Source organism: Drosophila serrata, unplaced genomic scaffold (genome assembly GCF_035046125.1).
Source record: "Drosophila serrata isolate PLE 108 unplaced genomic scaffold, ASM3504612v1 contig_276, whole genome shotgun sequence".
Classification (NCBI taxonomy): domain Eukaryota; kingdom Metazoa; phylum Arthropoda; class Insecta; order Diptera; family Drosophilidae; genus Drosophila; species Drosophila serrata.
In genome coordinates this window covers 1717854-1732849 of record NW_028257174.1, presented here as the reverse complement: position 1 = coordinate 1732849, position 14996 = coordinate 1717854, and the positions used below count along the sequence as shown (strand labels likewise).

General features: G+C 32.1%; 1 protein-coding gene across 1 annotated transcript in view; it reads left to right on the top strand.

Moving 5' to 3' along the window:
• The first annotated feature begins 9921 nt into the window (after positions 1-9921).
• The window catches only part of LOC110180430 (uncharacterized), a 117228-nt gene continuing 112153 nt past the window's right edge, over positions 9922-14996 (top strand). The window contains exon 1 of the mRNA XM_086835412.1: positions 9922-10580. The gene's annotated coding sequence lies outside the window, so the exon portion shown is untranslated. The remainder of the gene's footprint in view (positions 10581-14996) is intronic.

The following is a 14996-nucleotide window of genomic DNA, read 5'->3' as shown; positions in this document are numbered from 1 at the left end:
CTCTCTCTGTGCATCTCTAGAGATACCCCTTACGCTCTAGCTGGCGCTGTCTCTCCCGCTCTCAAATTCTCTGTTCTCTTGCCTCGCAGCCTATAAATAGCGGGCTCTGCCGCCTTGCGCACCTCATTCCGTCGGTGGCGTCTCCAGTGTTAACATCTAGAGTGATAGTGATAGTGCCTGCCCTTCGACCCGAAAAATATGACGTGGCCCATGCACAACATTTGGATGATTTGGATAAAGAAGAAGCTTGACTTGAAGACACCGGAAATGTAAATCTACAATGACGAACACGGATAGCCACGTGTCCTCCACTGGGGTAAGTCTTTAGCATGCCAATTATATTATCTACATATATAGATACTAATTAAGTGATTAGGCCTAGGCCTAGAATCAGCTAGCTATGCATTTATTTACCAATTAGTTCCCTTATTAACAGTCTAACTTAAATATACTTTAACTTTACGATAATTTTAAAACTAACTCTGACTTTGGTGATACATTTTATTCAGGGTATTATAATTTCAATCACAATCTTGAAACTTTATGAAGTTTCAGACCCTATAAATCCTATATATTCTTGGTCAGAATCAACAGGCGAATCTTTCTAGCTTTATCTGGCCGAGAAAAATTTTTTTCAGAAATTTCCCATTTTTTTTCAGAAATTTCCCATTTTTTTTTAAAAAAAGGAAAGGGGTTACATCATTAAAATTTGCAAAAATCCGCCAAAAATTCACATTTTAAATGGAGTATGTAGCTTTGTTAACCTGCTAAAAACTAACATTGGAATGCTTTCCGAATTAAAATTCATGCATTTTTGGCTTAGTTGTGAGATTTTGATTTGCTTAAAAATGTTGTGTTATCTTTTCTATATTTTTCCTCTCAGTGCACTGTGTCAGCTGCATCCTTGAGGGGTGAAATGGGGTGGGAATGGGAATGGCATTCGGCAGTCAAGAGTCAGCAGAGTCCATCGGCTGGGGAATTTTCCCCACTGGCGAAGCTCTTGAATTGCATTTCGACTTGCGAGTTGCCAGTTGGTGCAGTTTCCACAGTTGACAGTTGGCCAGGTCCCAGTTTCCAGTGCTCCCAGTTCCCAGTTCCCAGCTCCGAGTTCCGAGTTCCCATTGCTCCCACTGCTCCCAGCTGAGCTGTCGTCAGTTTAGTCCAGCTGAGTGGCAGGTCCTGCTCCTGTATCCTGTTCCATTCAAACCCCCCGCCATTCTCCAAGGGGAGTTGTCGTTTTTATTTTTTTATTATATTTTCTTGTTTAAGCGTCCACGGGGGAGCGTTAACTCTTTTCCTCGCCTGGGTTCTGCTTTTCCTTTTCCGCTTTTCCTGCCCGAACTTCCCGCCTGATTTTTATAGAATCACACGCTTCGGCGCTCTGTCGGCGACAGCAGGTACCACAATGTCATGACTATCCCAGCTTCCTTTACGCTCCCTTATCCTGCAGAAAGGGAGGAGGAGGTGCAGGAGGAAGAGGAGGGTTAACCAGTTTCTAGGATGACCTCCGCCACCTGGCCAGGTGGCAGCTCCGGCAGGACCTGCGTTTACCTTGGCCGGATATGTGCGGTTGCCGGAAAATGAACTTATAACTTGACTTGTTTAACTAACGCACTTAAGCGATTTTCACGGTGCTCTCAACTTTACACAGAAAGAAAATAGGAGTTGAAACCAAAAGAAAATAGGTACCTTTTCAATATAAAATATACCAAAAATCTATATATAAATTAACAAAATGCTTTTGTTGAATAATATTTAGTTTAAAAGGAAATAAAATAGGGGTTAAAATAATAAAAAATATAAAAAAATATAAATAAATATATAAAAATATATATATAATAAAATATTATAAAAAAAAATATATAAAAATATATATACAGAAATATATATATATATATATAAATATATAAAAATAGCAAAATAAAAAAATAGTATTCAATATATAAATACTTCTACAAAATATATATAAATTACAAAAGCTTTTGTTGATTAATATTTACTTTCTTTAAATATTTACTTCAACTTTAATTAACATGTACAATGCTTTCTGTATTTAAAATGATTATATTACCATTTTTAAATTCATATATATAATAAATATCATAAATACACATTTCTTAAAGTAAATACTTAATTTAAAATAAAAACATTTCTTATGGTTTCCCTATTAAAAATAATTTTATTATCATTTCAGAAAACATATAATAATAAATATAACAAAAAAACAGTTCTTCAAGTATCTTCTCTACTTTTAATTATAATTTCAATGGTTTTTCTATTAAAAATAATTGCAATATAATTTTAAAATGCATACAAATATTCTCCCTAGTGTATTTCCCTTTACTTTTTACCTTATCTGACCGATTTCGTTTGCATTTCTCTTTTGGACTTTAGTCCGGGCTTCCTTTCCCTTGGCTTTTCTTTAGGTTTTTCCACTGCCATTTCCCTCTTTTTCCTCTTTCCTTTACCCTATTTCCCTTTCTCTTTCCCTTTCCCTTCGCCTAACTCTGGTTTGTGATTTAATTTGCAATTTGATTGTAATAGATATCAAAGTGCGAGTGGTAAAAGGTTTCCCCAGTGTCCTCTCTGCCATCGTATATCCTCCTTCCCTGACTCCTAGCTCCTTCTCATTCGGGGTTTATTTTTTTGTTGGTCCTTTTGACCATCATTCGGAGGTTCATTGGCCCTGTGGTGGTGTGTCTTGGCCAACTGAGCGTTACTAACCCAATGCGATTGTCAATTAGTCGGAAGCTGTTTCTGGTTTTTAGGGGGTTCTATAATTGGATCAGGCTGTCAGAGGGGCTCTACCTCAATTGATCCTAAAAGTATATAGAAAAAAATCGTATTAAAGCCTTATATTTATAAGAAATTGTTGAAATTATAACATTTATTACTTAATGGTATATTTTATATATTTATTCATATTTTATTTGTGATTTGATGTCAAAAATTCACCTCCACAGAAGTATATACAAAAATGTATTACTTAGAGGCTGCAAATTTTATTAAAACTTTAAACAAATAATAAATTATTTTAAATAATATCATTTATTGCTTTATAATCTTTTGTTTATATTTTTTACAATTTTATTTAAGTACTTTGATAGCTTAAAGTACCAAAAATTTCCCAGCTTAATTGATTTTGAAATTATAAACAACAAATCTAACATTGGCAGAAGCATTTACACTTTCAAAACTCTTTCTATATATATTGAATATCTTTATTGTTATATTTCTTATTAAATTTCTCCAAATTCCCTTAAAATTCAATTTTTTTTAAAATGGTTTTAAAGAAATCCAAAACCACTTGGCAAAATCAATTACCATTTGGCCATGTCAAAAGCAAACAATAAGCAAGACAAAAATTTCATTTGCACCCAAAAAAATGGGCCTCAAAAATTGGTAGAAAGAAAAACGAAGGCAGGCAGAGAAAGGACCACAAAAAAAAGGGACTTCCCCTTAAAGGAAAGGGAATGGGGGAAAGGGGGGATAACTTATGTATAAAAGGCTCTGGCGGCTATAAATCATGATGACACACACTGCGAACAAAAATGGATGCGATGGGCTGCTGCTGGCGACAAGTGTAATAAATTGTTTGACAAGTTGGCAGCAGGGCCGCGTCGAGCAACATGTTTATTATAACAAATTGCGCATACGCCATGTGAGCCGCCATAAACAATTTGAATTGATGCGGCGTCGCGTCGCATCCTGTCCTGTCCTGTCCTGTCCTGTCCTGTCCTGCGGCCATATAAATCTTTAAACTGACCATAATCAGACGGGCATCGTAATGGTCTCGGCTTCTCGGCAAAATCACAACAGAAAGGTCCTGAAAAACTTGCCGTAAACAAAGTCATCCAACAAACTGACATGGCCAACTAAGCCACTTTTTGGTCAGAGAGTCCTCCTTGGTGGCTTAAAGGCTTTTGCGGCCTGGCCACGGCTTGTCAGCTCGAATTAGTTGCCCCGTTTTTCCCCTCCCAAAACATTTCCATTTCCATTTCTGTTTCGGTTACGGTTTCGGTTACGGTTTTCCCCCCTCCTTAGCCGTCGGTTTCGGTTTCGGTTTCGTTTTGGCATCCGTAAATTTCCACGTGCCGAGGCAAAATTTGCCTTCGCACTGTCTTAGGGCCCAGCACGTGTGTTGGCCAAGACGAATGCCTCGAATGTCTTGGCCAAAATGGAGGTCCATGTGCTGCACTTGGAGAAATGTTTATGGGGATCATAGAATTTAGTAGAGAAAAGTTTTACTTTACAAGATATTTAGCAATGAAAACTTGAGGCTTAACATATTTATATTATTTCTATTTCAATTTTATTTAAATATTTTATTTTTGATTTGTTTTATATATTATATATTATTTTGTATAATAATATATATAATATATAATATTTTTGATGGTAACTTTTGGGCACCTCAAATACCGCTCTCAACTCTCTAAAAGGATTCTTTAACCTCAAACAAAATTGTTTCTTTATAATTCTTTTTCTCTGAGTGTTCAAGTAGGTATAGCAAAAAACGAAGTCTAAGAAATAGGCCAGCAGCATCAGAAATAGGCTTAAATTATTATATTTAGAATCGACCCTAGTTTACCACACAGAAAATCCCATAATAATAGCAAAATAATTATAAACTCTACACCTGCGTCTATGATGATGTTGTTGATAATAAAGATTTAATTATATTATAATCACTTAATAACTACAAAGTATTTTAATAGAATTAATAATAAATGCAAATATGAAAGTGAGGAGAGAGAATTATCAAGTGATTTATTTATGCTTTTAATTTATTTATGTATTTAATGTATTTATGAAATTAATTTATTTATAAATTAATTTGATTTGCACTGCCAACATAACAATGAAATTGTATTTGTGATATAATTCTAACGTGAGTATTTTTGTTTCATTCATTTTGGATTTGATAGGGATTTTATAGGAATTTGGTAGGGATTTGGTAGGGATTTGGTAGGGATTAGGTAGGGATTTCGTAGGGATTTGGTGGGGATTTTTTGGGGATTTGGTGGGGATTCGGTAGGGATTTTTTAGGGATTTGGTAGGGGTTTTGTTGGGATTTTATTGGGATATTATTGGGATTTAATAGAGTTTTATCGTGATTTTGTAGGGTTATGGATTTTGTAAATAACTTTGAGGTAGATTTAGTCGGGATTTGGGTATTATTTTAAGGCATTAATATTTTTGTATTTAATATATTTAAAATATTTATTTTATTTAATATATTTATTGTCTATTTATTCCATTACTCTAACATTTTTTCATTAATAAAATTATATATAATTTAATTATTTAATATTCAAATTTAATTATTACCCAAACCTCTTCAGATAGTCCCAAGTACAGGGTATATTCATGTTGTCCGTCTTATGACCAAAGTAATTCATACTTTTTTGATTGATATATGAACCGCTTATGCCAGGAGAGCTTGGCACGGAAAATCCATGACCCAAAAGCGTGACTTGGGCACAGGGGAAATACCCCCATACACATATTACCATATATACCTAGGTGTATATATATATATATATATGTATATATGGTATGTGTGTATTTGGTTTGGCAATTTAGTTGCCGCTTTAATTGCAGCACAAAATGTTGACTTTACACTCGGAGGAGGGAGAGAAAATCCAAAGTCCTGGGCACGTCCAGGTGCCAGGACGCCTCCGACAGAGTCTAAAGTCATGGGGAAACTTACACAGTAAGAAAAACCCTTGAAGGAAATTCCTAAATCAAAATAAAGGAATATTTTTTTTAGAATTAATTTCTGAGAATTTACTTAGAATTTATATAATTTCAACATTTTAAATGTGATTTCTTTTAAGTTCTTCTAAGGTAGTACCTTATTTTTACCTGTGCTTGATTGGAGTGCCAGTTCATGGGTGTTTTGGAGTGTGTTTGTGTGTGTGTGTGGCATTAAATAACTGTAACTATGCCTTTACCAAATGCAAATCCCACCGGTTGCCCCTAGAGGACCACAGCATTCACACCTCTTCGTGCCCAACTGTCCAGCTAAACGATAAATTGTTGATATCGATTCGACATGTTTACCACTCTGCTTTCTCTCTCTCTCTCACTCGATGTGTGTGTGTGTTTGTGTGTGTGTGTGTGTTTTGGCCAGATAAATGCAAGTCCCGGTTAGCCGTAACCAACATAGCCACAAATTAACCAAAGTTCCAGCAATGGAACGAGGATGCAACTCACTATGGGGATTGGGTCTCTTGGTCAGCGATTTGTTTCTACTTAAATAATGATTGATTCGGCTAAGAAATTTCAATGAAAAATCAGCTTAAAGGAAGTTTAGTTTTTGGTAAATGTAAATAAGGGTTTGGCAAGATTTTCTGATATTTTTAAACATTTTTAAAGCAATGGTAAATCAGCTTATACATAGGCTTTATTTCTATAAAGAAAAGAAGGAATTTTGTATGAAAAAAATTGGATTTCCTTTTGAGAAAGTCTTGGAAAATATATTTTATATTCTCTTAAGATCTTAAGATATTTTTTAAATACTAATATTATATTAAAGCATTAGCAATTTTGGTACTACATTATTAAATATATTTATTTAAAGAAATGAACTAATTTCTGGGAAATATATTTCAGTTTTTACCAAGAACTTCAGATATTTTTTAGTATATTAAAAACAAAAGTAAACTATTTTTATGTATTGATATATTGATTTTTAATCAGGTTTTCATATGCTTATAAAGATTGTTTTCAAATTCATTCAGCTTCCCTTTAAATATTTATATTTATGCATATTATATAGGTAAGCTGGACAAATGAGTTGTCCGACTTTATGCAGTTTTAAAATGTATACTTGTATACTTTTTTCCCAGCTTTTCCTCCTACATGTATCCAAGGATATAGTATACATATATATAGTCAGTACTCGACAGATGCCATTTGAAAGTTGCAGAACTATTTCCATTTTTGCCAGAATATGGCCAAGACAAAATTGTTGCTGTTGCCGTTGGTCGACATTCGTGCTATAAATATTTGACACTTTTCTCAGCTATTTGTTGTCACTTTATTTAGTGCATAGCTAAGTGGGAATGTGGTGAAAAACTGGGCAGGACGAAGGATGAAGGATGCATTTGGCACTTTCACTAGACACACACAAACACACAGGACTAACCCAAAGAAGTCTGAAGTTTAAGCAGGGACAGTGTTATACAGTGTAAAAAATATATATATTACTAAGATAGGAATTAAATCGGAAATCTATTATAACTAAGTTTAAAATATTTGCATTCTTTAAATCGATATTATTAATATTTTTATATGGGCAATTTTTTTTGACTAATCCAAGTTTAAAAATCCCATAACTTAGCGAGAAAAGCATTATTTTAACATCGGAAAGCTTTTCCATGTTAGTTTTTATCATGTGTATAAAATTGTATTTCTTAATTTTTCTTAATTTTTTGGTAGTTTGAGCGATGTAACCTCTCAAAAAAAGCTTGAAAAAATTGATCAAATTTTTGTTTCTTTAAAAACTTGCTAGAAAGATTCGCCTGTTGATACTGATCAAGAATATATATGATTTATAGGGTCGGAAATGACTCCTTCATTAAGTTTTGGACTTCGGACTAAAATTATAATCCTCTTACTTTATGGTGCAAGGATATATGATGTATGTGTGAGTAAAGTATCCCCATTTTTTGTTTTGCTAAACGTACTTATTTTTTTTCATGAAAAATAAAGTCATCTTTAAAATAATATATTTTTTCTGTGCTTTAACTTCCCCTTTCCCTTCTCTCATTTTTTTTTTGCTGCAAAGCTCCCCACCACTTAACCTTTGCCATCTGCCAGTTTGAACTGTTTTTATGTCGTCCGTCCGTTGGTCTGTTTGTTTATTTGTCCGTTTGGTATGCATAAAATTTAAGCTGCTAATGTGCATGTCTATCACTAGCTTACCCGCTTGTATACCCTCCTGTATATCCCTCCACCCCCCTTTGGTAAATATGCACACAGCATGTATTTGTAATTTATAGGTTTCCAGGAACATTTCAATTAAATAAACTGACAGTTGCTGGCTCTACCCGCTCCCTGCTGTTGCAACCTGCTGTTCCCCTTTGGGGAGTGACACAGATTTGGCTGCAATAGTCCTCATATATATCTACATATATATATATGCTTATCTATATGTGTTAGCCATAATGTGGAGGCCAAAAATGGATTTTATTTGCAACTAAAAAGGGCCAAATCAAGAGATAAATTCGGGGCCTAAAGGGCAGGCCCAAAATGCGACTGATTTTTGACAGTTATGGCATTTATTATAATTTTCTATTGCATAATTCCCAAAGGGTTTACACAGATAGTTTGGAAACTATAAAGTATATTTATTCGTGATCAACAGTCGAGTCAATCTTGGCATCTCCATCTATTGGAGTTTTTAAGCACATGAGTTTCTCAGTTTTTGAGCTATTCGATCCAGATCCAATGACTATATTATATAGCTGCCATAAAAACATTCGAAACATATATAGATATATCTAAATCGAGTTATGACTATTTTGTATTAATTTAGAATTTTAATTTAAATTTTATTTAAAATGGATCCCTATATCATAAAGTCATAGTTCGGGATTGATAAATATTTCTCCTTTATATCTTCCACACAAATCTTGATTTAAGCTTTTAATATATGTTCATATATTTATTTATAGGTACAATAATATATGGGTACAATAATAAATGGGTACAGTAATACATAGGTACAATAAGTTTGCCCTCCCAATTGGAAAAGAGAAAAAGGTAAGTTTTAAGCTTAAGTTTGATTTAATTCCATTCGGAACTGAGTCGTGAGAGAGGAGAGGCTTTTTCGGCTTCCACATTTATGAATAGAATAGATCGTAGTTAAGATAAGCCCCTGAAATGCGAGAGAGAGCTTAATTCTCCTTATCAGTTCTTAATATCGGACATCAGGTGTGAGAGGGAGGGAGAGTGTCGCTTTCTAAGCTTCACCTCTCCCCTCTCAAGTTCTCTTCTCCACTCTTTGCATTTTCTGCATTTATCATTGTTCGTTTAAAAAGGTCGGTCGAACTTAAGTCGCAGCTCGATGAGAAAAACTGCGTAGATCATAAAAATGTCTGGAAAAATCGAAAACAGTAGTGATTTCCGCGAATTCTGCACTCTGCCGTGGAAAACCAGCCCTTGCATGGGTTTGAAAATAGATCAAAGTGTGAAAATCCGGACTGAAAGGAGGAAAATCCAAACCGAGGCTGCGTACACTTCCGATTTTTTTTAGGTGTGTATGGTTTCTGTAAATTTTATTTTATTTTTGATTTTTATTATCTGTAAATTGTTGTATTTTATGTAGTATTTTATTTTGGTGTTTAATTTACAATTGGGATATTAATAAATATTGTTCCTATATATTTACTACATAACGCTTATCGTATATACATACATATATATATATGTACATATACATATATGTATTTATATATAGGTACATTAATATATGGGCACAATAATATATAGGTACAATAATATTTAGGTACAATATGCAGAATACATTTAATGGCTTGAAATCATCCTGTGTCTAAGTCACCGTAAAGTTATAATTACCATATATATATATATATATATATAAAATATAATCGCTATAATATTCCCCCCAATTAGAAAAGATATCTAGGTTTTAAGCTTTAGTTTGATTTTATTTCAATTGGAACTGCGTAGTTAGTGTGGAGAGGCTTTCGGCTTTTTCGGCTTCCATTCAAAGTTCTCATTTATAAATAGAATAGATCGTAGTTTAAGATAAGCCTCCGAAATGTAAGAGAGAGCTTATCAGATCTCATTATCTGCCTTCAGGTGTGTGAGAAAGAGAGAGAGAGTGTTGTTTCTAAGCTTCACTTCTCCCCTCTCAAGTTCTGTACTCTAATCTTTGCATTTTCTGCATTTATCATTGTTCGTTTGAAAAGGTCGGTCGAACTTAAGTCGCAGCTCGATGGGAAAAAATGCGTAGATCATGGAAATTGCTGGAAAAATCGAAAACAGTAGTGATTTTCCGAATCTTGTACTCTGCCGTGGAAAACCAGCCCTTGCATGGGTTCGGAAACTGATCAAAGTGTGAAAATCCGAACTTAAAGGAGGAAAATCGAAGCCCAGGGTGCGTACACTTCAGAATTTTGGGTGTGTGTTCTTTTTGCGGGTATGTGTGTGTATGGTTTCAGTTTATTCTTTTTATAGTCTGTTAATTGTAGTATTTTATATTTGTATTTTATTTTTGTATATTAATTTTTGGGTTTTTTGTTTGTATTCTTATTGTAGTATTATATTTTTTAGTTTACTTTTTTTTTTAGTTTATTATATTTATTATTTTTTGTTTATTTATTTCTACTTCAATTAATTATTTATTTTTGGTTTTGAGAGATAGAGAAATGTTCCTGGAAGACCGAAAACTACAAAAGTTACGCTATCTCAGCTTGGAATTTTTCAACACGCATATTATGCCTGGCTACAATTTTTTCTCCCGGTGTATTTGCGTGAATTGGATCTTGACAAAAGAGAAGACGAAATCGTTATCAGCGTGGGAACTTTCAGCAACTAAGAACAGAGTGAGTGAAGATCATTTTTATCTATTTTCTTATTCCCTTTTATCGTTACCGTTTTTCGACTTCGTGGTTAGGTTTTTGCATTGCTAATAATTATCTTTATTCGAGAATGTTCGACAATGTTCTTTGCATATATTCCAAGCGGGTTCATTCAGAGCTTTTAGTTAGCTTTTCTTATCGTTTGATCACAGTGGTTCAATTCTTAATTGTTTTATGATAAAATTAGGAAGGGTGTAGAATCTTCAGGGTGCCTTTCTTGTTTTGTTATTATTTCTTTATTATTTTAAACTGTTGTTCATTATTTTTAATTGAATAATTATTTTGATTAAATAATAAATAATAACAAATAAATTAATAATAAATAATAATCAATAATTTAATAAATTAATAATAAATAACAATCAATAATTTAATAATAAATAATATTACATAGTAAATAATAATAAAAAATATTAACTTGTATAAAATAATAAAAAATAATAATAAATATTACAAAGTAATAATAAATACCAATAAATAGTATAATAAATATCAATAAATAAAAAAATACAATAAGGTATAACAAAATATAATAAAATAATAATATATAAAAAAATAATAATATATTATATTATTATTATTATTTTATTGTTATTTATTATTTTTTATTTTGTACTATAATATATACAATAAATAATAATATATTATCATTATTATTTTAATATAATAATAATAATAAATAAATATAATAAAATATTAATATATAATATTTAATAAAGTTATAATATATTATCATTTATATTTTATTATATTTTATTATTTATTCTTATTTATTCTTATTTATTATTATTTTATTTTATTTTGCTGTTTATTGTTGTTTATTAAAATATAATAAAATAATAAACAATACTAAATAAATAATAAATAATTAAGAAATTGTATACAATTAATACAATTTTTTAATAATAATAAATTATTGTTTGCAAAAGAATATTATTTATTAGCTAAAAATTTCTATATAACACTAGAAATTTAAAAACTGCATTGCTTTGCTAGCCAATTTCAATTTATTCGCAAAGTATTAATATTATTTTATTTTAATAATAATATTATTATTTTATTATTAATTTGTTTTCTTATTTTATTTATTATTATTATTATTATTTTTTTGACTCCTCATGTTCCCTAAGGTTTGTTTCCTATTTCGATTAGTTATTTTGCTTTACGAGTCTAAAAGTTGTATTTTTTCGTGCCAGCATTTGCTTATCTGAATTTTGTTTCTCTTTTTTATTATATTTTTCTTTCACATTTTTTTTTTTCATGTGTGTGTGTGTATTTTTTTTAGCCATATTTTGCTTTTAGTTTTTCATTTCCCCCCCAATATCCTCTCATAGCCTGTTGTTTTTTTTGGCTGCACATTCAATTGCCGGTCCACAGACGCGTTAATAAAAGCAAATTCAAATTGCTGGCTGACCGATTTTGGCATTTGACTGGCAGCCAATTAGGGGCTAAAAAAAAAAATACAATAAAACACAAACTCCGAAAAAAAAAAAAAACAGAAAAGGGTTGGAGGCAAAACAAAATATATAGAAAAGGGTCAAAGTTCAAATGATGTTCAATATTTAATTGAATTATGTCCGAGTTCCGTGAAAAGAGCGGCAAAAAAGCTAGCGATTCACTCAACTGAAGTGGATGGAAAATTTATTTATTCGCAGACAGATAAAGTGGGAAATCCGCTGGCCTAGATTTTCACAGCGAACCAGCGATCAGCGAATTTTCCCCCCCATCATAATTGCTTGTTATTTTCATAGTCTAGCAAATACAAAAAAAAAATAAATAAAAATAAAACGGCCAGCATGAGTTGAAAATTAAATTACAAAACACACAAATTGGTCATTAAATGGACAATATGTATCCTACATATAGAAAAGGATACATTTTCATCTAGTATCCATAATCTGCACAAAGTCTAGGATGATAGGTGCTTGGCAACACATTTATTGCCGGTGAATTTTAATTGAATGCACACAAAACATGGTAAACACAATGAGATTTCATTAATTATATACACTAACATGCTAAATAATTGATTATTTCGCTGTCAAGTACAGAAAATAACCATGAAAAGCTGTCTGTTTAAAAAGGAGATTGTGAATATGACTTTTATAGAAACATAATTTTTGCAATGAATTGTTTAATTTTGAGTAGAGAATATGGCTTACAAGTGTTTAATTTTATTTGTCTTGAAAATTTAATTAAAATGGATATAAAAGTCATAGATTTTGTACATAAATATATTGTTTCAAGGCAATTTTTACTGATTTATATGGCTTCCTTTGAGTAAATTAAAGCACCTTTTTGCAGTTTCCTTGGTAATCGATTAAGTGGCAGCCAGACGATTTCATTTCGGAAAACTCTTGCTTCGATCCTGTTGGCCATTTAAGCCACTAAGCTGACCAAGAAAGTCGAAGACAAACACAGACACGACCATCGGCTTTTGGTCCTTTTTTGGCCAATTTAGAGAAGCACTTTGCATGCCGCACAGTTGAGGAATTGAAGAGAGCAGGACTCTGGTCTCTGGACTTGGACTTCGACTTGGAGCACTCTCCTGTCCATGGGCCATGCCCAGTCCGAACCATTAATTTCATATTAAATTCAATTTACTTCAACGTTTTGAAGTTTCGCCCATTGAAAGAACAACCTTATCGCATTTACCACAGACGCCACAGACGGCGATGCAGTCGAAGGATTGGCCAGGATGTGCCAGCAGGACTGGCAGGATCGGTGGGTGGGGAAGCCAAATAAGTGTCTTATCGCCATCTACACACGCCAGGTGGGCAAAAAAATAAAATAGAAAAAAAAAGAAATAGTAAAGAAAATAGTGGGAGTGACCTCTCTGCCGTTCATGACTTGCTTCCGCTCATAAATCAAATCAAAAGTAAGGAAAAACTAGAACTGGAAATAAAACAGGCAACGGGGTTGAGGATTGTAAGGAATATCTTATATTTAAAATTTAAAACTTGCAAGTACTCTATGAAAAGTATAGAAATTATGGAAGGAAAAGGGAAATAATAAATAATACATATTTTTGCTGCCTAAACCTAAATTATGTCATTTTTAAATATTTTTATACATACACTAAACAACTTTTTTAGGAAATGTAAGGAAATATAGTTTGACTAAATGCTTTTTATTAATATTTTTGGACTTTTAAGTTACATAAGTCGAAAACAAATAGAATAAATAAAGACAAATTTTATAAACTCAGATCGTGAATGACTAAGAAACTAATTTACAAAAATGTTTAAAGAAGTATAATGATAATCTGATTTTAATTAAACAAATTTAAATTCTTCAAGTACATACAAGAAAGAAAAAGAAAATAAATTAAATGGTTTATTCATTAAAAATATCTATGAAATAAATTATATATACATACATATGAAGATATATATAAAATTTAAAGAAAATGTATTTTTCTATATATGTATATAAGTATTTTCTAGGGCAACTTAAGGTTTATACCTTTAAATAAACATTTGTTAGGAAGCTTAAAAGACAGTTTTCCTAGATAGAGTATAAAGCAATGATATATTGTGATATATGTTTGAAATATAAGAACAAAAAAGAATTCTATTCAGCTAGCAACTGTCAGAATTTCATTTTATTTTTCCCTTTGTCGTTCGTCTTCTTCAGATTTTCTTTTAGATTCCTTTCAAAGCATTTTCTTTTTGTTGTTTTTGTTGCTCTCTCAACACTCTGTGTTTTAATATCCGCTTCCGGGACACATATTGTATGACATTTTCCCACACACATCATCTCATATCAACTCAGTTTTTTCTATACTTTATAGTTTCTTGTGCATGTTTTTTTTTTATCGTAGAGAAAAGTTCACCTGTCCTTGGGAATGCCTGAGGTCCGGTTATGATGGAAAATTTATGCACAATTAAGTCTAATTGCATCGTACATGTACAGAGTGCACATAATTGATGTGAAATTTATCCGAAATTTCCGGTTGCTGCTTCTGCCGAATTTATTTAATTAGCCATAATTTAATTTATCCGAAGAGTGCAACATACGAAAATTGAATTGCCGAAAGGACATCTGAATATGTCCTCGTCCTTGTCCTGGTCCTGCTCCTCGTCGTCATCATCATCGTCGTCGTCTCTCTCTTTGCAGTCTGCACTCCATCATAGCTGCCTTTTTTCCGGCTTTTCCTTATATATTTCCTTTTGCTTTTTCGTGTTATATATTTTTTTTTGTGCCTTATTGGCTCTTTCCCTTTGGAAATGATAAATGTTTGGACCCGTCAGCTGTGCATTTTTCTTCATAATCGAAAAACCTTTATAGCCGTCAAGCGGCACAAAGGGGGGTTGGTGATATGTCTACGAATATATATACGTATGAATATAAAGATGGATAGAAGTTATGGTAGTCAAA